The sequence below is a fragment of the Chelonia mydas genome, chromosome 2, assembly GCF_015237465.2.
Source record: "Chelonia mydas isolate rCheMyd1 chromosome 2, rCheMyd1.pri.v2, whole genome shotgun sequence".
Taxonomy (NCBI): Eukaryota; Metazoa; Chordata; order Testudines; family Cheloniidae; genus Chelonia; species Chelonia mydas.
The window spans coordinates 132,392,056-132,414,575 of NC_057850.1; the positions used below are offsets into that span (position 1 = coordinate 132,392,056).

The 22,520-nt window shown below is 42.1% G+C and overlaps 1 long non-coding RNA gene across 1 annotated transcript; it reads right to left on the reverse strand.

The window, feature by feature from the left end:
• Window positions 1–1,524: 1,524 nt before the first annotated feature.
• LOC114020672 lies at window positions 1,525–15,869 on the reverse strand. The gene is made up of 3 exons (XR_006288766.1): window positions 15,795–15,869; window positions 15,223–15,361; window positions 1,525–1,908 (listed from the first exon to the last, which is right to left on the reverse strand). It is a non-coding gene; the product is annotated as an uncharacterized LOC114020672 (long non-coding RNA).
• Window positions 15,870–22,520: the final 6,651 nt, after the last annotated feature.

The following is a 22,520-nucleotide window of genomic DNA, read 5'->3' on the forward strand; positions in this document are numbered from 1 at the left end:
TATCACTGACACTCACGAGTAGTACACATTTGGCATTTTAAGCAGTTATACATTTCTACAGGCACTACAAAGCAACAAGTAGGGCTTCTAAATCAGATGATGCTGGAACCCCCAATTTCCACTGGGGGAAATTTCAGGTATGTGAATACTCCACTGAGCTCAATGGGACTGTCCACATGCAGGAGTGGGACCTTAATGTAAGTGCAGGTCTACAGGAGTAAAACAACAGAAAATAGAAAATATTTAAGTTATAAATCAGCCAAAGAGGTCTCTGCTTATTTTCTATAACTATTAAATCAAATATAATACATTTATTTAAGCAAGTTTCACCTTGAAAAACATATAGTATTTCCAAGTAAGCTTTTGAAAAGACACATATTCCCACTGGCACAGAGACAAAAAGTGCATAAATGCAAATACTGCAAATTTACCATAACATATGCAACCAGTTTGTTTATAATGACATCAGCCATGGACTACTGCTGTAAAAAGCTCAGAAACATTTAGTGTTTTGTTAGATTCTTATGTAGCCAAATGAATTTCCCCCTATGGCTCCATATTGGTTTTTGAATAAAACTATTCACATTGCTGTCTTCTTGTCATGACACAAGATATGTCAAGTCTGTAAAGTCCATTTGTAGCCATAGAATGTGTGTCAAATTAGGTTACCGATACCATGTAAACATTTCTGTTAAGATACTGATGATTTCACATAGGCACATTGTGAACAAGATTTTCAAAAACAGGTGCTTAAAGTCCCCAGTCCATATTTAGGCACCTGGATAAGTGTTCTCATTTCCAGGGGACGTCCAACTCCCCAAGATTGCCTTCCACTATTATTATACAGAAACCTGTGCACCAGTCAACTGCACCCCAGCGGAACGCCATTCAGTGGCATGGTGAGTGCCTTCAGAGTGCCCACCACCTCCTAGAAAGGGCTAACAATCTTGCAGACTCAGACCTATAATTTCTTATTATTCATCTATATTACTGTGGTAGTTAAAGGGCCCATCAGAGATCAGAGACCCATTGTGCTAGGCAACGTACACACATATTAGTAAGAAACAGTCCCTGCCCTGAGGTACTTACAGTTTATATAAACAAGACAGACAAAGAGAGAGAAGGGAAACAAAGGCACAGAATGAGGAAATGACTTGCCTGAGACAACATGGCTGACAAATGGCAGAGCCAGACGCAGAATCCTGGTCTCCTGCCACCCAAGTCCAGATCCCTGTGCATTAAACTTCACAGATTCTAAATTGCTGAAATGTTGCAGATTCTCTCAGCATTAAAGGTGATGTATAAATCTAAATTATTTATTTAGGCCAAATATTTCTAATTTGGAAACCTAAAATAAGATAGTAACTAATGATGGTATAAAAGGTCAAACATAAATTAAAGACTGACTAATTTTCCTTTAAGTCACTTTATTCTATAAAAAGTGATATATATTACAGTCATCAAGCACATTAAAAAAAATCTGACTGGTGGATGTGGGATAAAAGAGAATTAAAATGCCATGGCAGTCAGGTTTTCCAGAGTCTGGTGATAAAAACCATACCTCCCTCCTACCTTTCATCCACAAGGAACAAGTAGTACAGTGCTTAACAATGACCATACTGGGTCAGACCAATAGTCCATCTAGCCCAGTATCCTGTCTTCCAACAATGGCCAATGCCAGGTGCTTCAGAGGGAATGAACAGATGCTTGTACAGCGCAGTTCTGTGTATGATTAGAGAAAGACTGCAAATTTTGTGGATCCCCTGAAATATCAGCCTATGGGACTCCTCATTACAAGAAAAATTGGAAGGTTTCCTCAGGCAGGAGGGGTTCGGCCCTTCTCTCTGTGAAGGAGTGGAGAAAGTGTCCGCAGCCTGGAGGAAGACAGCCAAGTAAAGGAGCTTGTACCTGTGGAGCACAAAGGATTTGACAGAGGAGTCAATCAGGTTTAGCTGGGTGAAATTTTTTTACTTTAAACTTCTTCAGCAATAAATGCAGGATTTGGCAACATGGAAAAATTGGTTTTGCTGAAATGTTTATTATGAAATAAGAACAAGTCAAATTTTTAAAAATTGGCCTTTCAGTTAGAAATGATTTTTGATTAGAAATTTTCTTTATTTTTATTTTTAAAAACTTAAAAATGTAAAATATACTCAAAGTCTAAAGGAAATACTTTATTTCAGGTTGAATGGAACATTTTCTTTGGCCCAAAATAATTTTTTTGTCCTTTTGATTCACCAAAAGCATTGAACATTTTCATTTTTGGTCTGACCTGAAATTTTTTTTTTCAACTTTTCAAAATTGCCAAGTGATCCAAAAAGTCAGTTATTCGCCCAGCTCTAGTTAGTTTGTCTGCATGTGAGAGAGGAGAGCTGGTTCAGCTTCAACTTGTTACCCACCTTGTATTCAATTAAGCTGCATGACTCTTCCCATAACCACCAGCTGAAGAACTGCATCAAATTTTAGAGCCGCTGTCTCAGGGAACCATCCTGCACACACCACCTGGCATAGCACTGGCCTTATCAGTGAGCAGCCCTTCTTTAGAACAACTTGCATGGGCAGGAATGGACTTTTGGATAGTTCAGGCAGTTGAATGACATGATAGGCAAAATATTCCTGTCAGTATTTTATTTATATAGCTGGCTTACAAAGAATGGCTAATGACTTTTTAATTGAAATCAATACAGTGAAGACATGCCAGCTAGACACTGTACAGGGGCTTACCATTCCATCATACACCAAAAAATCCTTACTGCTTTAAAATGCAGGACATTAAAACAATTACCTTGATATTTAAACTGTAATAAAACTGATTGATCTTAACATCTAATTAAGGCAGTGGTTTACAGCCTTTTCGATATCATGACCCCCTATTACAATAGAAAATAGTTCCAGGATCCCTTTGTCACCTAAGCATTAAAAAAGGGAAGGGTGCTCACTACACCATGAGATCTGTTGGCTCACCCACACCACCTGGTTGAGAACCCATGGATTAAGGAATCTGTCTATTTATTAGAACACCCCAAAGAGTTAAAGTGAGAGGCACATAAATGTCCAAGTTCTTTTTTTTTTAACTCCATGCACTCTGCGCCAAATCCTAATCCCACATTCATGCATTCAACTCCTCTGTCTGTCTCAGGGCAGAATTCATTTATTCTTTGACAGTAGACAAGTCACAAGGGGCTCATTCCAGTCAGGTGCCTACCACCCCCAACCCCAATTTGGATTCAGTGGGAGTTGAAAGCACGTAACAGCTTGGAGAATAGAGCCCACAATGATCACAACCAGAAATGTGTACTCTGTTCCAAAAAGTGCAGGACCCCTGGTTATCTGAAACTTTTCTGAACAAAACTAGCTCTCTAATGTGGCACAATAACTGCAGAATCAGGATTTACTATTAATGCTATGTAGAACAGCATTTCTCCAAGTGAATTTTTGTTAGTGCGTGCAGCAAACTAAAATTCAATGTTTATCAACTAAGGGTCATGCATCGCCCATTATGTTGGCTTTTTGGTAACATTTTTGGACTGTGCATGATGAGTGTAAAGTAATAACTTATGCAATCATTTCTTTTTAGAACAAGAACCATTTAGGTAGAATGTTTTAATATCTGGATTATTTATGGTACATAGTTTCTGCTTTAATACATTTTTGTGGGCTAACTTTCTCAGCACAGCCAGAGGCAATAGACAAGTGAATATAAGCATGTGGTTTGTAATATTTTTTTCTCTTAACACTTTGCACTTGTATCTTTGTTGAAAGTAGGCATTTCTCCTTACTCTGCCCACTGAAATCATCAGGCTTCTAGCCATTGTCTTCCATGGAAGCAGAAACAGATCTGTAGCTGATGAGGTTGAGATAAAAATGTCACGTCTGAACCTGCAACTGTAATCATGAAAAGAATCCTTGTACCTATGCAGGGTCCACATTGGCACAGGGGTCTGCCCAGATCCAGTTGCAGGATCGGTACCTAATGGCCTGAATTTGCAGGCTTTCCACACTGAATTCGGTGGTAGTCCCATATGTGGAATGCTTGCAGGGTCAGGCCCTTAAACTGCAAAAGGTACCCCTAATCCAGGATTTGGAGAGGTGGGATAAGGCAGGATACCCCCAAGATCCAAACCCCACCTTCAGAGAAGACCTACATACAGCAGCAAGTCAGAGGCAGAGTGCAGACAGTTTTGCAGTGTGCACTTATTTGCTGTTAGGTGGCTGGCTGAGTTGCCTCTTTTGGGAGGAAGACAAAGGAGACAACAAATGAGGGAGAGGGGGCGTGTGTGTGTGTGTGCGCGCGCGCAGGTGTATGAAAGTGAGAGACAGAGGGCTTGTCTATACTACAAAATTAAGTTGACGTTATCAAATTCGACCTTGAGCTTCAGAACTAATTAAGTCGATTGTGTGTGGCCACACCATGCTCATTGTCTCAATGGAGTGTGTCCTTACTAGCAGTGCCTGCATCAATGCACAAAGCAGTGCATCGTGGGTAACCACCTCAAAGTGCAGCTTGCCGCAGTGTGTTTTGGGAAGTTTGTGCAGTGCCTCATGGGGCCAAAACATTGTCACAGGGGAGAATGGGAACACTACACCAGTATCCCATGATGCACTCTCTTCTCTCCCTCATATCAACGGCAAACAACTCAGTGGTTTTTGCGCCTTAAAACTGCTGCGTGTACGCCATAATCCCAGAAGCATGGAGCCTGCTCAGTTGTGCACTCTTGCTGTGAGCATCTCAAACACCTTGCGCCTTCTCCTGCAGTATTTCCAGAGCTGAAGTAGGGTCGCCACGCGGAACATAGTGATATCCTGCAAGCAGCCCTCCTGCAAGCCACTGAAATAAACAATTCACGGTTGCTGCTGGCAGTCACAGAGCAGCTGCACTCTGTTGAGAGCCATTTATGGTCCCATGCAACAACCACTGACTGGTGGGACTGCATCGTTTTGCAGGTATGGGAGGACAAGCAATGGCTGCAGAACTTTCGAATGCAGAACTCCACCTTCCAGGAACTTTGGGCAGGAACTTTCCCCTGCCCTGCAGTTCAGCAACACAAACACAGCTACCACTCTGAAATAAAAATGAGAGCTGCTCTGACAGTGGAGAAGCGAGTGGCGATCGCTATTTGGAAGCTTGCAACATCAGACAGTTACTGGTCAGCGGGGAATTAATTTGGAGTTGGCAAATTACCGTGGGAGCTGCTGTGCAGGGCCGTTAATCGACTTCTGCTTTGAAGGATAGTGAGTCTGGGAAATGTGCAGGACACAGTGGATGGTTTTGCCGCGATGGGGTTCCCTAATTGCGGTGGGGCGATAGATGGCACTTATATCCTCATCTTGGCACCAGACCACCTTGCCAAAGGGTACATTAACCGAAAGGGATACTTTTCAATGGTGTTGCAAGTGCTGGTGGATCACAGGTCCTTATGCTGCTATGCTGTATACCACAATGATGCCAGCAGAATTAATTCAGGAGTTATGTAGGAAAGTGTCCTACCATGGTGGAAGAAATAAGACAGCCCTGCCCACAAACCTTCTGCAAAGGATTGCACAGTACCTCCATGACAGTTTCCTAGAGATATCCATGGAGGATTCCCGGGCTATCCCAGTCCATATAAACAGCCTTTTTCAGGGGCACCCTCTGCGTAGCTGGAGTGGCCTCCTGTAAGCAGAGAGCCACAGCACCTCGCTTTTTCTTCACAGTAAACATGCAATACCACCAAATGTGTGTGCCTGCTAAAGTTTAACTGGACTTTGATTGTAACTTTATATAGAGGTGCTTTGGATTGTAACTTTATACAGAGGTACCTTCCCTGGCATCACGGTTGGCCACCGTGATGTTCTGCAACCCACAGGGTTCCAGGATTAAAAAATATTTCCTGGCTCTTGGGGAGAATGGATCCACCGCTTGCCTGTATCCCATTCTCCTCCTCATTCACCATATCATACTCCCAGTTGTCCCTAGACTCACACACCTGTAAAGTGTCCATGTTGCTTGTGGGGTGCTGGTAGGGTCACCCCCGAGAATCGCATGCAACTCGTTGTAGAACCAGCATGTGTGGGGTTCAGCAACAGAATGACTGTTCACCTCCCTTGCCTTCTAGTACGCTAGGCGAAGTTCTTTTATTTTCACAGGGCACTGCTGTGTGTCTCTCGTGTAGCCCTTCTCCCTCATTCCATGAGTGACGTTTGCATAGATGTCAGCATTTCTTCTGCTGGAACGGAGCTCTGCCTGCACAGACTCTTCTCCCCACACAGTGATGAGCTCCAAAACCTCCTGTGCAGACCAGGCTGGAGCGCATTTGGGGCGTGTAGTCTCCACGATCAGCTGTGCTCAAGGTGGCACGCTCCCAATGCTGATCAAACAGGAAATGGGAAGTCAAAAATTCCTGGGGCTTTAGCAGGGGAGGGGCTGTTTCCTGTGTACCTGGCTGCAGTGCAGCAGAGTTGAGAATGATCTCCAGGGTGGTCACAGATGAACATTGTTACACCACCTGGAGGCCAATTAAGTAAAATTACATGATTCTGCGTCTGCACTACCTTGCAGTCGACTCATAAAAATTGACTTTAGAGGCGACTTAGGTTGGCGTAAAGGACCTGATAGTGTAGACACATACATTAACAGATTGACTTAAGGTGGCTTCCTTCAACCTAACTTTGTAGTGTAGACCAGGCCAGAGAGAGGGTTAGGTACATCAAAGACTTCAAACTCAAGAGCCCCTTATGTACAAAGGGAGTCACTGTACCATTGATGTTAAAATTATTCTTTCATTATATTTTTAAACACAAGTGGAAAGAATCAGACTACAACATAGTAATTTTCATTAAACTTTTTTAACAATAAAAATAATTTACTGGACAGTGTATACTCTAATTTTGCAAAAAACAAGCTTTAATAAAACAAAGCTAATACAAATATTTCCATAATTTCTAATAATTCCAGCGATTACAGTTTTTTAAACAAACAAGCAATCACCTGGATAGTTTGCAAACCCAACAGTGCAGTACTGTCAACCTGAAAGTCAAACTCACTATAAACAAGAGAAGCTGTCCTCATTGATTTTCATTCTCTATGCTGAAATTCAAAAACTAAACCAACAGCATAGTGGGAAGGAAATAGGACTTCTACAGTTCTTGCAATCTTAATAATTTAGGTAATTTGGGCAAAGAAATCTAAATGTTTTGAACATACTTTCTGCACCTGACTTTCAGCAGAGCTGACCATTCACAACTCAAACTGAGTTCAATGGGATTAGTGGATATTCAGCATCTCTGAAAAACAGGCCCTCTGATTATTTACATTGACAGTATCCAATTTCAGAAAACCTCCAGTTATTATACAACATCATAAAATTGACTGGCTGTCCTTGTGCAATGAGATGTGCTAGGCTCTGACTGATTTCCCCCCCACTGTTAAAGGGGCACTTCAGAGGCTCCATAGGTGAGGTTATATCTCAATTGGTATTTACATAGAAGGAGTTTAGTCCTGCTTTCACACATTCACAATCAAATTTATTTGCAAATTTAATACAGTCACTCTTCATAAACATTCAGCTACATTTTCCCATCTTTTCTGGCTGAAAAGTTTCGTAAACATTCTTAAAGGAAACATTTAAAATGGAACCCTTTTTAAGATTTCCTCTGTACGTTTCACACTTCTCTTGCTAAAGAGATAACAGTCTCTGGAAACTCCAAAGTAACTTTCCACATACTGACATGTTCAGAACAGCTCAGGGAAAAGAGAGTTTTCATATTTGAACGTTGAACACAAATAAATGTATTTTAATTGTTCTCTAGTAGTTCTGACTATCTGTCCCCACACATTCCCTTTCACCCCTTGCTCCCAGGAAGCGGACAGTCATGTGGGTGGAAGCATGATGGTAGAGCAGCAGTGGCAAGGCAAAGGAGGAGGAGCCACTGCAGCAACTAAGATTGGAAACATGGTGATAGTCCAGCCATGCCTTTCCCCCCTGATCATGCTGTTAATATTATTGGAGATTTTACTGGAAATGGGGACTGGAGGCTACTAGTCCTCTGTACAGATCAGTGAGACAACCCTACCAGTAAAATAGGTGACACTGAATGGAAATATTAGAGCTTCCTATTTGGGTCGGAGAAGCGTTGCAGGCACTGATGCTTAAGCACAGAGATACTTAGGTCCTCCAGAGCTGCTGCCTCAGCTCCCTTCATCCGAGCCCCACTGTTGGGTTATATAGTGGACTGTACTTGCAAGATCAGCCCTACAGCTGGCAAACACATGCTTGACATCCCATACCCATATCCCTCTTTAACAACCCTTATATGATCTGTAGGTCCCTGTAGTATCCCTTGGGGTGGATGAATAATTAGAATTGCTTTCTAGGTTGACCTGTATTTTAAAAAAATGAAACCACTTCACAGCAGTGCCATCTACTCCAACTAAGGATGGTGGCTTTGTCAACACCACCTATCAAAGGCAACTGTCAGATGCTCTTTGTTCATAGCTTGGGGTAACCTCAATCCACATCTTTAGTGCAGCTGGTTTATCATACTTCAACCAACAAGGATCAAGGAAATCTGAAGACAACAAATAATTCCATGGTTGCTTTGCACTTCCTACTTGATAGTCTTATCCAAAATGGTGGTATTCAATAGCAGTCTGTAGTTGCTGAGCTCATCAGCAGCAAGAGTTCATTTCTAGAGAAGAGGCTACCCCACAGCCTCGTTGACATCACTTAGATATCTCTGAGACAAGGAGGCACTGACCATCTTTAGCAATAATAGTCCCACTGTCTCACTACTGGCCTTTACCAGCTAGGAAGTTCATAGGTCCAAAACACAGGTAGCAATCTGACATGCTACCAACACTTCTAGAACTTTACTGAGATGGCAGTGGCCAAACTTAGAAGACTTCACATTTGTCACCTGAAGACAATGCCCTGCATCCATACTGACAGCAAGCTCTGGCTAAACCTGAGTGACTTTACCTCTGAAAGAACTAGCAAATTCCTTTTATATGGAGGCTCATTAATTAAGATTATTGCCTACAGTGTATTTTTCAGTGCTTTGTCCAGACAAGTTTAAAATGCCCCAAACAAATGAGATTTTTATTATTTCTCTTGGGAAAAGTACTCCCCAACCAGATACAGTAGATCTTATCATTAAATAATTTCTCTTGTGCCTCCTTTTTTCCTCTCAAGTTCTTTATATTATTTTTAGCTATCCCGGATTCACACTAAATAATACCTCTTTTTCATTGATGTTTATATTTTCCAAGTTCTTAGAGTAGGATATTCTATTGATATAGTAGGATATTCTATTGATGGAGACCAAGGTGACAGGTACTGTAGAAATGTCTTAGAATTAATAATTGTAGAGGTTTTACTTATCCATCATTCTAAGTTTTCATTCAATGGCCTTTCTAAATAACCCTTCATTGCTGTTTCTGGGTCCAAACTGAAACTCCAAATCCAAATTACTCATTAATTCGGCAACCAGAGAAAGCAGTCTGGATTTGGATCTCTAGTTTTGGATCAATATCTTTAGTGTTGGTTCCTGATCACAGCAAAAAACCAAAACAAATATAGCCTATTTCCTAGATCCAATTCTGATACAGCCTAAGCAGCTGGCAGTCGCAAAAAAGCATGTTATGAGATCCTGGCAGCCTCCAGTCCAACCCCCAACCCTCCCTGGACTGCTTTGTATGGGACCCAGACCAAATGTCATAGAAAATTCTGTCACTATCAGATTGAACCTACCAAATTTTGAGACCCCCAGGACTTTTTGGGGGGAAGGTGGAAAGAGTTATGTCTAAATTAGGCTTATAAAGGAAACTAAATCAGTTGCAATCTTAAGTATACATAGCTGTAAAATGTAACATTTACACTCAGAGTAAATCGGGAACTTGAGACAGGACCAATGTGACTTTGATGGAGAGCCCAAGAGGAGCAGAGCAGGGAAGGGGGAGAGGGAAGGAGGAGAGAATGCTATGTGTTTACTCAGTATATGGAAACAGCAGTGGTTGCACTGTTCAGAAAGTAAGACAACAATCCTTCCCCAGTGCCACTTCAAAATAAAATTACTGTTTATTTCCTTTTCTGCCTTACTGGTTTATACATATGTAATCTAAGAACTGTCAGAACTCATTGCAAGTAATGAGATCCTGGCAGACTAGAAGGCTTCCTTGTGTCCCTCTCTCAGGGTACAGCTGCCAATCAATGGAATTCCAAACCCTGCAGCCTTTTTTCGTTAGTAATCCTGGAGGTGCTACACAAATCTCAGCCAATATGTTTTGGATAAATTTTAACCATCCCTGCTGCTGACTCAGTGCTTCTTTCTCCATTTACGCTGTTTTTTCCCCCGTCTGCACGTACAGCCCTGACATATGGGCTGAATTATACCTTCCTTTGAATACACGATTTAAATCACCTCTTCTGCCCAGCAGCTTGACACAGCTCAGCTACCAAAGAGAACCACCTGCTGGGGTCTTAGGAGATTACAGACGAAAAATGCCCGGGTACACCAGAACAATGATGACTGCTGCTCGCAGGGCCATGCACTGTTGATCACAGGACTGTTGATCAACAGAGTTAGCAGGTACCTCAGTGAGACAAAGACAGGAGGTAAAACGTGGAGGAAAACTGCTTTTTAAGGGTCCCTTGAAACATCCAGTTAATTGTTTTATAATGAAAGGCTCCTCTCTGAGTGTTAACTACTATTTATATGTACACTCCTTACTGTACCCCAATAAATGCAAGGTGCCTCATATTACAAATAAATAGCACAGGGTCTCCGTCCTGAAAACTTACAATCTAAGGTATTTAGGAGCACAGTGCCTTTGATTTTTCACTGAGACTTGTGCTCCTAAATCCCTTGGATGCTTTTTGAAAATCTGCCCCTAAGTCTCCCATCCTGCAATAGGATGTACGCTGGCAGATGCCTGTACCCATATGGAGCCCTATTGACTTCCCTGGGACTCTGGGTGGACATAAGGGTCCTCCTGCATGGATGAGGCTGCAGAACTGGGGAACAACAGAGGGACATCAAAACTGTGGGGTGAGGGAGAGAAGACAAGGTTATGTGGACCCAGAAATAAGATGATGTGTCTTCTAATCAAATGAGTGTGCATAGCAAGGCTGACATTTGTGTGTGTGGCATGCGTGTGTGTGTGTAAAAACAAACAAAATATCTTAGAAATGAAAATAATATTTCTTGTTTAAATATTTTATAGGATTTCCCCCCTTTATTATTGAGAAGCACTGGGACAAAGGAGTCACACTTTGTAACATTAACCAACAGCAAAATAAAGGGGAGGACGGTTGGACTCAGTGGGCTTGTTGTGAAAGAAAAGAACACATTACGGGTAAAATTATGGTCTCTACGCTGCTACCATTATGCACCCAACTAATCCTTACCCATGCAAAGTAATCCCCTGGCCTTCAATAGGCTTCTTACAAGAGTAAGGTTAGCAGGACTGGGGCCCTTAATACAGTAGATAGGGCAAAAAACCCAAACAGCCTGAAGCATATAGAGTAGTTCATTCTAACATTCTGTGAACTGCCCAAGGAGGCCACGACTGCAGCCTAGGCATTTGTCAGCAGTGCTGTTAAGGATTTGTGACCATGACCTTCCTTTAATAGCAGATATGGTACAGTATGTGCTAAATAGGACTAACCGGGAATAAATGAGGGCACAGAAAGTAACATCCCTGACCAGTATATTTTATAAATAACCAAAAAAGCCATTAAATAGAAATCCACATAAAATATTACAGCATGTGCTCTTTTTGGTGTTCTCAGTTATAAAGAACAAAACAAAATATACAGAAACTTTATGGAACTTTATTAACTTCAGTTGCTTTACATGAGGGATGGATTTCACCCCTGGATGGATTTCATCCCTGCATAACTCCAACAAAAGGAAAGATATTTCTCAAGTTCAAGATCCATCTTTAACCTGTCCAGTTGTGCCCAAACCCTTAGCAGGAAAGGTGAGACCAGAACTGTCACATGCCTGAAACAGAAATGCACAAGAGGAGTGGCAGCAGATCAAGGTCTGGTGGCTTTTGACCCAAGGGCTGCACTGAATGGAGTGCATTGCACTGTAGCTGGAGTCGCCAAAGCTGGAGTCTCTGGCTGACTCACCTATAATTCATCTTAGAGATTCCTAGGAACCTTCTGCAGCAGGAGGTCCCTGCCACCCTTTTAAAGGCAACAGCATGAACTCCCCTTGCGTGCTGGCCAGGCCGCAGGGTCAGTGCAGAGGGCTCTGCACTCTCTTTAACAGCCTTTCAGCTAGGTACTATGGGCCAGATCCAGCCTGTGGGCTGTATGTTTGATTCCCCGGCTCCAGCCAAAGGAGGCTGGACTGAACAAAGCCCATCAGCACTGATCTGATAGCCAGGTAGGGGTTCACTGTAGAGTAGTGTGAGGCACTTTCTTATCTACCAGAGTCTGAGGGTGCTGCCTTCACAACAATCCTAGGCCAGGTGGGCAGAGGGAAAAAAGAATGGAATTTAGGGCCCAAGCTTAGATCTCCTTTATGGCAGCATAATGCTCCCAGCTAGCCCACCAAACTGGCTTTCACCAGTCATGGAACTTTGCACAGACTGTTGCAACTATGGCATTCTTCCACTGTTGGAGGACGCAGACAAACTGTCCTCTGTATATTTTTGCTCCACTCATTTAAGTCAGAATGAAGTCCTGCTCTTGCAAACCACAAAGAACCATCAATGAACCTCAGGAAGTCTGCAGGGAGCAGGCAGTGGGTGAGCAGCTCTAACCTGGATCTCTTTCATAGGAGGTAAGCTGGTCTGTAGAGGACAGATGGGGAATCCCAAATCATAGAAGACTAATGAAAAAAGACTTATTAGATGCCTATCAGCCTCCAAGTGCAAAGTTGTTCCCTCCAATGGATTTTCCAGTTTTTTTGTCCAGACTACTTTTTAACATCCCAGACAGCTAGGTTTTCACCACGTCTCCTGAACCATCAAATGGTCTAAAAGTCAGAAGTCTTTTATGATTTTCAGCCTAAATATTTATCTTCCTAATTTAATCCATCTTGTACCATTCTAAATAAATCCTGTCCATCGTTAATGTTCACACAGCCTTTATATACTTGTAGACATTTATATCCTCTCTTAGTTGCTACATAGCCAAGTTATACATAAAGTAAATTTTAATCTTTCCTCATAACCCTAACATTTTTGTTTCTATGCACGCCACTGTTCTGTTTCTACTCTTCCCCTGACCATTCTCCCCACCCATGCCCCTCTAGGTAGGAAGAAACTATTATTCTAGCATTCTTATTAACAAGATCATTTTAGTTCTAAGCAATAGCGCATTCTTCAGTCAAACTGAGTTAGAGTAACTTGTGCCATGGAGTATAAAATACTGTTTAATGGAGCAAAGGAAATTTATTCTTTGTGCTTATAAACAATTGGTAGCAAAGTAACAGTGATCTGTTTATTAGGTTTCTCAACGTCTAATTTATACCCTTACAAAATGCAGTACCTGATGAACATAAATAAATGTATGGTACATAAGGCAAGATTATACTAAATTAATGGACCAGAACAATTTAGATACAAAAAAGAAAGTACAGTATATGCCAAATAGAGGTCATAGCACAATGGGAAGTTCTGTTTCAAAAGTGATGTCATGATCTAGCACTGTGCCAGGATTACACACCACAGGTTTGTACTCCTGTGTCATATTAAGCAGGCCCTTTTGCAATATCATTTACATAGTAGTCAGTACATGTCACAGTAATTTGATATTCTTTAATTAGGGGGAGCTAGTCAGACTTTCAGGTTGGCCCTCTGGTATCCACCTCAGAGACTCTGGACCCACATTGCTTATTGAAAGAAATCTGACTCAGTATCATCTTTCAAACTTTATTAAAATATTTAACCAAACAAAATAAAATAAAATAAAATCAAGGAAACATATCACCAAAGTTAAGCTAATATTAAACCAAAATAAGAATAAAGCAATACAACTGTCAAATCTACATCAAATCACCAGGTTAGACTCAACGTTGGATTGGAGTTAAATCATCGAGTGAACTGAAACATTAATAATAAAAATAACCAATCTTTATAAATTCTAAAGAGGATCCTAATGAGGTGGCTGTCTATCTGGATATACACTAGAACCTCAAGGATACGAACACCAGAGTTATGGACTTACTGGTCAACTGGACATCATGTGGAACTGGAAGTAAGCAGAGACCAAAAAAAACCCCCAAGAAACCCCAGCAAATACTGTATTACCTCAGGGCTTTAGCCCTGGGGTTGGGGCAGCAACTGCAGGGGGGGAAGTCAGTGCTCCGGGCGGGGGGTTCAGAGCTTTTGACCTGGGGGAGCACTGGGACTCAGGGCTTCAGCCCCACAACTCTGTTTCCCGGCTTCAGCCTGGCAGGGGGTGCTGGGGCTTGGGGCTTTAGCTAAGTGGGGAGCACCAGTTTCAGGCCCAGCACTCCTCCCATAGCTAAAGCCCCGAGCCCCAGCACCAACCCCCCTACCCCAGCTGAAACTGGGAGTGGAGCTGCAGGGAGCCCCGAGCCCTTGCACCCCCTCCGTGGGGCAGAAGCTGGCAACAGAGCTAGGAGGCTGAACCCCCAAGCCCTGGCACCCCCTGCTGAAACTAGGAACAGAACCATAGGGCTGAAGCCTCGAGCCCCAGGTCTAAAACATTGAGCCCTGGTGCTCCAACGGGGCAGAAGCCCCTACCCTCCCCCGACCCGGAGCTCTGTTCCCCACCCCTGACCCAGCGGCTGCAGCCCCAATTCCCCCCGCACTGCTGAAGTACACAACATCTTCTTCAGAGTTACGGAACATTTCAGAGTTACAAACAACCTCCATTCCCGATATGCGTGTAACTCGGAGGTTCTACTGTAGATTCAAATTCAAAAATTGTACGAAAAGTCAATTAAATCTATAACTTGGAACTGGTAAATATCTTAACACTGAAACCACATTGTGTAAATGTCTGAACCATAGCTTCAGAGCCAATTATAAAGCCTCATCCTTAGATTTCAATTACCGTGGGGGTGATTAACCCTTTCTTCCTATACCCTCAACAGAAATCTTATAATTCAAACTAACAGAACACCATAGATAAGCAGAAGTTTGACAATTCTTGTGTACCAAAATTATAGGTGACAATTTCAAGCTTCTCGGGACTTTTAACCATCAAGCACAGAACATATGCTAACGAGTAACTTTATAAGACAATATTTAGGGCTATTTACCTGGGGAATTTTCTTTGAGGTGCCTTCTTTGTCTGGACTGTATGGGTGATCTCTCTCACATACGCATGGGTGTACACAGTCACATTTTCACTTCCATACCTTACAAATGAAAGCTTAAATAGGCTTAGAAGTCTTCTAGCTAATACAAACAAAACAGAGAAGAAAAATACAAAATTCAAGATAACAGATGACTCTTCAGTTCCGACAGTCTTCTGAATTCTCCTGGAGTAGGAAGGAGCAGCACCTGCTGTCAAGGAACCAGACGGTGATATTTGGCTGGCACAGTGCTTCTCGTTAGCGGGCCTGCTTTGGGTGCAGGGAGAGACTGGTCAAAAGCTGGAGTGGACTATTTGTTGATGTTGTGACATACTGTCCCGTCTTTTCCCCCCACTCCCCCCCGCCCCAAGGTGGTCAATCTTGGAAGCTCTGGACAGTCCCTCAGGTAATTTATTGACCTGAAGGGCCAGGCTTCTTGGCCTTACCCTGGATTCTTATGGTTTATAAACTTCACTTACTCCATGTTGCAGTGCCTCCCTCCAAAGCCTTTGGAAAAAATCAGGTACAAGGCCTACCTTGGAGCCATATGATTCAGTCCAATCAAGTTCAAATTAGGTCATCTTCTAGTGTCAGTTCTGAGAAAAATCCTGCATAAGCTGGCAATTAAAAAAAATATTCAGTGTCTTATATACTACAGAGATGAAGTCTGTGACACCCCCCTCAGATATCAAAAATCTTTTGAGAAAGCTGTCATGGTCTTATTTGGATGAAAGATGTTGAGATGACACTGTGTCACCAATTCACAGAAAATTTGACACAAAAATATGCTATAAAAATAGATTATTGATAGTGGAAAGCGCCCTAGCGGTCACTCAACATTCATCATCAACAAAATTAAAAATAAGTTTAAACAACTTATGATTATCATCATCATTCTTTGTGCAAACAAGACAATTTACATTCATCTTGCTAATTTGGAAATGAGCTTTAAGAGCTTGTCTACACAGCCGTACAGTTTGGAACTATAGAGGTGTGAACTGCAGTGAGCACTAATGGCTGCACTCTAACTACCCTATCTGGATGCTTCAGACATGAATTGAAAGGTCCCTAGTTCATGTTAACGTGGTCCCGTTTCAAGAGGTCTATATTAATGCAAACTAGGGACCTTTTAGTTCATGCCCACAGTGTCCACATGGGGGAGTTACAGTGCAGTACACTGGTATACACTACAATTCACACCCCTGTAGTCTGAACTGCAAGGCTGTGTAGACATAGCTTAAGTCAAAAAGCTTATCTTCTCGAATCTTTACTTTGGTAATCAAAGTTACTTTAAAGCCTACCAAAATGAAACCAATTAAAGATACAAAATTAAGTTTATATAAGACCTGTAGTCTCTCATACGCTATGTCTATCAAAATATGTGTTGTAAATACTTCTAGTTTGTAAAACAGTAAATAAGTAGTAAAAACCATCTCATACCATCAGTTTTTCAGCAGAACACCTTATTCATCTCAATGGGGAGTTCTGCTTAAAACTTGGTACCCAAGCTGAGTCCAAAGTATTAAATAAAGCAATATATATATATATATATATATATATATATATATATATATATATGAGTGTGTAATAACAAAAGAGATGTACCCATATCTCACCTCTTTCTGCCTTAAAAATATTGTACAGATACCTCTAATGCACATTGAAGAGCATCAGCAGATGTACAGAGGTATCTATAGAATATTTGTGGGCTAGAGGTACCTTTTTCAATGCATATCTCGGGACGGGGGTGGGGGTGGGGTAGGTAGAACAGAACTCTAGCAGGCTGGGGAAGCCTGCTAGAAGGGAAGCACACCCTCAGGGCTGTTTGTTTGAAGGAAGAAGTTTGAACCCAGGGTTGAGAGCAAAGAAGAGAGCTGGCAGAGACTCCAGAGTGGGAGGAGTCCAGAGAGAGAAGTCCAGGGAGGCATGACCTATAAAAGAGCAGGAAGTCAGCCATGAAGTCAGGTAGCATGGGAAGAGGCCCTGGAAAGGAGAAGCAGAGAAGTTTGTAGCTATGGAAGCAGGCAGCCCAATTATTTGGGGTTCCCAGGGCCAGAAACACAGAGAGTCGTGCGGGTTCCCCTTACGCTGCTACTCGGCAAGGAGATGTAGATCCTCCCCACGTACAAAGGGACGACTGGCAGGTAAGCCCAGGAGAAGGGCTGGAAGTGAGATGAAGATGAGGGAAGAGAAGATGAGCTCTCAGGAGGGAATGGCTGAGCCCAGTGAGACTGGGACAGAAGACTCTTGTGTATGTTTTGAACTTTGATACCCCAGACAGGGTGGACTTTTAATAATATATCTGAAATAAAATATATTAGCCAGAGGGATCAGTCACCTCTGCAACTGAACAATGCTGAAGGCTGAGAGAATCACTGATGAACCCAAAGAAAAACAAAGGCAAGGTGATTGCAGTGCCATGCCAGGCCATAAGGGGGCATGTTCTGGAGCTGCACACTGCTACACTTCCATCAGTGCTCTGGATCAGTTTTTAAAAATAAAGCATAAACTGCTACATAGTAGATAAATGTGTTTAGTTCACTAATAACAGAGTTAAACTGCTGCTTCTCTCTTACTATTCTGAAATAAAGGAAAAAAGGAAAAGAACAATATTTTCAATTTACTCATTAACAACGCCCTTTTAAAACACTACCTTTTTGATTTAAACTATTCAGATATGCTCAGAGAGTTGTCATTCAAATAGGTCAAGCCAAGCGCAATACCAAATAAGGCATATCCTATTATAGCCTTAATTACAAACTATAAACACTAATTACTCAGTAGATGCTGAAATTTTGATGGCCTGAGTCACTGGAACAGTGGGTGCTTCCCTGGAGAAGCCTAGCTGTTTAGCCATGTGGTAGCTGACCTACTTTTCAGCATTTTTCTCTTGGAAGCAGACGGCCATTTAAAGTCCCATATAACCATTCAAAGTCCATTCTTAATTAACCCTTGTAAACAAAAACCTCTTTAAGGCTGTCTATAAATCCCAGCACCCTTTCTGCCTAGTTCAAGATTTGAATAATGGCCTAGACAATAGTTTAAAACTCAACAGCACCATCTATCGACACTCCACCATTACACAATGTAACATACATTCAAAGGGCACTAAGAGAACCATAACTAAGGAGGATATTTAATTAATAGATTCTAAGGCCAGAAGGGACCACTGTGATCATCTAGTCTGACCTCCTGAATAACACAGGCCATAGGACTTCCCCGAATTAATTCCTATTTGAACTAGAACATTTCAAACATTTAATGTTGATTTTAAAATTGCCAGGGATGAAGCATCCACCACAACCCTTGGTAAATTGTTCCAATAGTTGGTATATATAAAGTGGATTGCAAGTACAAAATTTTACTGCCGTGCTGTGGACAGTATATTATCAGACGAGGGAGGTAAACAATGTTCACAGAATAGGATTATTAAGTAAAGTTCCTAATGTCTGATTTTTTAGAAACAGATCTGCCTAGGAAAGCAGAGTACATATACAGGTTTTAAGGGTTAACGATGAAACAATTCATTAACCCTATAAATGAGATATTTTACATGGGTTGAGAATGTTGTGCTAGTGTACAAATAATTTAATATGCAGTGATATAAAACAGTTGCTTGTTGAGATATATAATCAGTTAAAACTAATGTCTTAGAATGATACTTAGTGTATAGGAAACTACAATTCCATACTAGACATGAAGGAAAATTAGAATAACCCTGGATTTTTTTGAACCAGCATGTTTGGAATCTCTATTCTGGTAATGCATGGTACTGAAACATAAGAGAACAGACTACCAATAAAGTATTCAGTTCTATACATATGAAGCTGATAAATATTGTACAATGTTATTACTCAGTTGCCCTTTACAATGCAATTTTCCTGTGACCGGAGTATAATCAGCAACAATGGTGAGCAGCATTACCTTAACAGCACTTTTATTTTATTTCAGATATATTATTTTCAGTCACCCAGCTTAACCTACATTGACACCTTCTTTGAATCAGTGCTGAGAAATGTACAGGTCTCTCTGGCTGGCCAGCAGTCTGGCTGGTTTGCTTTAAGTTGTGTCTGACGCGGACTGAGATCCTAACTAACGAACTACACAGTCTGCTGTGTAGAAAGCAGTTATTACATCCTGCCTCGTTCTCTCCCTTTTAAATTTCATTTTGTGCAATGGGATATGGAGATGGATTACAGAAAAAACCAAGTCTCAGAAAAGTTCTGAAATGAGATAAAACTAGAATCGTATCTTTGTTGCGTTTCACTGAACAAGATCTGTTCTGCTCTTTCTACATTTGTGAGAGAGCTGATGCTATGCTATGTTGATGGGAGAACAATCCAAAACCATTACATTATTCAGTGACTGTAATAGTTAGGAACAGACTTAAGTTGTAAAATTTAGATCCAGACCTAGACTGTAAACATTTCTCATAATGTTCTTGGATGTTTGATTTGAGGATTTTGCTGGACTTCACTAGACATGGGGGCTAGCAATAATACATACATTTAGATCCAGATTTCAATCCTGCTCACCACCCTAACCTGTTCCACCCAAAAGTTCTAGAGTGTTTGGATCAGTCCAGCAGTAGTGATAAAATAGATAAATATCGCCACGATGACATACGGGATTCTACAGTGTTACAGTGATATACAGTGTTGTTGTAGCTGTGTTGGTCCGAGGATATTAGAGAGACAAGGTGGGTGAGGTAATATCTTTTATAGCAGTGGTTCTCAACCAGGGGTACGCGTACCCCTGAGGGTATGCAGAGATCTTCCAGAGGCCACATCAGTGTTTCTCAGCTGTGGATTACAAATCCCAGAGGGGGTCACAGGACAGATGCGGGGGAGGGTTGCGAGTGTAGGGCCAGTGTTAGGGGTTGGCAAGCAGGGCAATTGCCGGAGGCCCCACACCACAGGGAGCCCTGCAAAGTTAAGTTGCATGCTTTATGCCCCAATAGTATCTATGTGGGTGAATCCAGACAATCACTACGCTCTCGAATGAATTCACACAGGAAAATGATAAAAAACAAAAACACCCTATTACCTGGGGGTGAACATTTTTCACAAAGCGATCACTCTATAGCTGACCTATCAGTCCTCATCCTCAAAGAAAACCTGCATAAGATTTTCAAAAGATGAGCTTGGGAGCTTAAATTCATAACTTTGCTAGACGCTTCTCCCATTGTCATAGTTAAATCCACCTCCCCGAGAGGCAGTAGCTATGGAGATGGAAGATGCCCTCCCATTGACATAATGCTATCTACTCTGGGGGTTAGATCAGTATAACCACATCACTCAGAGGCATGGATTTTTCACAGTCCTGAGCAACATAGTTATACTGATATAGGTCTGTACGCATTACACATTTATGTCAGCCTGTCTTACGTCAGCATACAGCTGCTGCAGTTATTACATCACTTGCGCATGTGCACACTTGACTCCTTGTGTCAGTGGTGCACATCCTCACCAGGAGCGCTTGTATTGATGAAGAGTGCAATGCACTGTGCAACTCGTCACCATCCAGTACAAGGTCTTTTGGGAAGCTTTTGCAATGTTGCATGTGGCCAAAACAAGTCACATAAGGATAACTGGGAGTATGGGTTCAACTTCCCATAAATCAGTGGTTTCCATCCCATAATTTTATCTGCATCTCACAATTTTCACACCTGCTTTTCAAAATCCCCACGAACCCACGCATCCCTCCTTGCTGTCCTGCACAGCTCTGCACTATTGTCACAACAGTTGCAAGCACTGGGTGTGTGATCTTGCAGGATTTATAGAGCCACAAGAAGAACTGCAGAGAACATGAGGATTTGTTGGAGGTTACACTGCTGTGGGACATACAAAGAAACATTTCAAGGTTGTTGATGACATTTATGGAGCAGCTGGAGATGGTGCAGTGTCGGTTCCGGGCCTGAGAAACTAGCACTGGCTGATGGGATTGCATCATCATGCAGGTTTGGGATGATAAGCTGTGGCTGCAGAGCTTTCAGATGCGCAAGGCCACATTTCTGGATTCGTGTGCTGAACTCCCCACAAGCCTCCAGGACAGGGACACCAGAATGAGAGCTGCACTGGCAGTGGAGAAGTGAGTGGCTATCACCCTGTGGAAACTTGCAACACCCGATTGCTACTGATCAATTGGGAATCAATTTGTAGTTGGGAAATCCACCATGGGGGCTGTTGTACTGCAAGTGTGCAGGGCCATTCATCATCTCCTGCTATGCAGGACTGTGACTCCAGGCAATGTGCAGGACATAGTGGATGGTTCTGCAGCAACGGGGTTCCTGAACTGCAGTGGGGTCATAGATGGCACCCACATCCCTATTGTGGCTCCAGACCTCCTTGCCACAGAGTATATCAACAAAAAGGGCTACTTTTCTGTGGTTATACAAGTGTTGGTGGATCATCAGGCATGCTTTACTGACATCAGTGTGGGCTGGTTAGGGAAGGTGCATGACACTTGCATCTTTAAGAACACAGGACTGTTCAGAAAGCTGCAAGCAGGGACTTTCATTCCTGACTGGCAGATTACCACTGGGAATGTTGAAATGCCAATAGTGATCGCGGGAGACCCCACCTAGCCCTTGCTCCCATGGCTCATGAAGCCATCCACCATCCACTTCAGTAGCACCGAGGAGCACTTCAACTACAGGCTCAGCAGGTGCACAACGATAGATGAATGTGCCTTTGGTTATTTGAAGGGTCGTGGGTGTTGTTTACTTATGAGATTGGACCTCAGTGAGAAAAATATCCCAATGGTTATAGCTGCCTGCTGTGTCCTGAATAATATCTGTGAAAAAAAAGGGAAAGTGCCTGCTGGGGTGGAGGGCAAGAGGTGAAGTGGCTGTCTGCTGAATTTGAACAGCCAGATACAAGAGTTATTAGAAGAGCTCAACGTGGAGCTATATGGCTCAGGGAGGCTTTGAAAGACTGTTTTAATAGTGAGCCAGAGTAGTGTGTGTTGCTGTAGTGTGTGCTAACTGGCCTTGCTCTTTTGTAGCCCAGTATGAATCTTGCCGTATACATTGGAATACAAAATCTTGTCCATGCACCTATTAATATTGTTTGCGAATGATGTTCTGGGTTGTGTGACACAGTGCAGTAACAGTTAATTGATCACTGGGAGACCTGCTCCGCCTCAGCCAACATATGTTGTAAACTAATAAAGATGAACTTTGGTCCAAAAATTGTATTTTGTTCTGAAACATTAACCAGGCAATTAAAAAAAAATTAAAACAAAAGTTAATAAATTAAGGG